This window comes from Bidens hawaiensis, unplaced genomic scaffold, assembly GCF_021521415.1.
Source record: "Bidens hawaiensis isolate Kalapana, Puna unplaced genomic scaffold, B.hawaiensis_p1.1 tig00419391_1, whole genome shotgun sequence".
In the NCBI taxonomy this organism is placed as follows: domain Eukaryota; kingdom Viridiplantae; phylum Streptophyta; class Magnoliopsida; order Asterales; family Asteraceae; genus Bidens; species Bidens hawaiensis.
In genome coordinates, this window is record NW_027504845.1 from 721,477 (window position 1) to 723,691 (window position 2,215).

Sequence of the window (2,215 nt, forward strand, 5' to 3'; positions counted from 1 at the left end):
CAAGTCCAATGGTATTAGAATAAGTGAAAAAATGGCGGGTCTCACATAATTATATTTTATAATTAATTATTTTTTTAATATAAAAATAAAATTTTCATTAAAAAAATATTCTTTACATCAATACTAAAGGAAACCGAGAAAAAGGTTGTATCGCTAGTCTTTTGAAAAAAAGCTAGCATTATTGTGTAGACAACGAATGAAGTGACACAGAAAAGAAAAATAAAGAAGAAAATCAAGAAATTAATCAACTTTTTAGTTGTATTATGCCGTTGTAGTTACATCAGAAGGATTTTAACGTCATTATCAGAAACCGTGTTTTATTGAGGAACTAGACAATGATTATACATGAATCATACACTATCTACATTTTACTCCACTTTCGCGTATCATAAAGATTAATTTTGCAATAAATGGTAGGTTTCTAATGCTACGTGTAAAACGATGATACATAACCATTTGTCAAGTAGACGACATACTTACTTATGCATTAAGAGGCATAAAGTCTAATAAACGAGCTATTGCCATGTTTATGTCATTTATAAACTAAATGACTATAAAGGTACATATAAAGAAAGGGTTATGTTCATTAAACACATGAGTATTTAACCTCAAACTCCCATATTCTAAATTATTTTTCTTCTGTTGGGTAACTAGTGTATGTAGTTTTGTTTATGTTTCATGGTACTTAACCTTAAACTCCCATTGTTTAATCTCCTTTTCTTCTGTTCATAAATAGTACCTGAAAATTAACCGTTTCCTGTTTGATTTATTTTTTAATGATTTCCACTTAATTAGCAAGACAAGTATTGGGGCCCCATCTCATACCTAAATGTTTTCTTACTTGCACTCCATCAAGATTCCTTCTTACAACAGTATACTGTAAATATTCTTAAATAAACTCTATACTTCATCTCTATCTTTAAATATGTTTATGAGTCATTGCTGTTGAAAGTAACCTAATTACAACCTAGCTTACCGTATTATCTCTCCTCAGGTATGAAATTGTGGTTTACTGCGAGAGAGAGAGAGAGAGAGAGAGGTGATACAAGTCAAACCTAATGGAATCTAGAGAGAGAAACTCAGTAAACTATATTAATAACCCGCCAATATCCAACCAAGATTCATCTCCTAGATTAAACACCAGAAGAGATGAAACCCTAAATCACCTTATGTTCAACAACTATCATGGATTCAAGTTAAACAAAGAGAAACTGGAACCACGAAGATCCAGATCAAAGAATCAACCACCATCACCGCCACCTTCAACCACTGCAACACCAGTGGTCCGGTACCGGGAATGCCTAAAGAACCATGCTGCCAACATGGGTACTCATGTTCTTGATGGGTGTGGTGAGTTCATGCCCAGTGGAACAGATGAAGAAGCATTGAAATGTGCAGCTTGTGAGTGTCACCGGAGTTTTCACCGGAGAGAAGTGGAAGGTGAGGCACAACCAAGTCATCACATGGCTCCACCACCGGCACCGTCAACCCGGTTTCATCACCGGCCAAAGCCACCGATCATGATGGCTTTTGGTGGTTCAAATGGAGCTTCCAGTGAAGATTTTAATATTTTTCAGTTAATGACACATGAGACGTCAAAGAAAAGATTCAGAACAAAGTTTAGTCAACAACAGAAAGATAAGATGTTTGATTTTGCTGAAAGAATCGGGTGGAAGATCCAGAAGCAAAATGAAGAAGATGTTTTGAGATTTTGCAATGAAGTTGGTTTGCAAAACAAAGTGTTCAATGTGCGGATGCATAATAACAGACAAGTTGCTAAGAAGAAACAATAACTGTAAGATTGGTACAACTTATGGAAATTTAAATTAGAAAGAACCCTTTTTTTGAAAAAGGTTCTATTTTTCTAATTAAAGATGTACACATATTTTGTTATTATTAATTAAGTCCATTTTGCTAGCATCAGAAATGAAGCTCAATTTTCATTAAAGTGAGATGCTAGTATACAGTAAATATGAAGTTTACAAGTTATTAGGCAGCTCAAGAAGATGATTTTTTTAAATTTTAGCATGATTATGTAATTGTGGACATTTAAATTTATTTAAATATGTACTTCATTTTATTCTCTGCAAAATATAATATATATGGTTTCCACTTCTGAAAAACGAGTTAAAATGATTGATCACTTCTCAATGCCTCAATATATCACCGTGAATTATTAGAGTTTGTATAATTAGGAGGGCGTGCAAAAGTAAAT

At 33.3% G+C, this 2,215-nt stretch overlaps 1 pseudogene; it reads left to right on the plus strand.

Moving 5' to 3' along the window:
• Positions 1–1,030: 1,030 nt before the first annotated feature.
• On the plus strand, positions 1,031–1,793 carry LOC143608523 (zinc-finger homeodomain protein 6 pseudogene; annotated as a pseudogene).
• Positions 1,794–2,215: the final 422 nt, after the last annotated feature.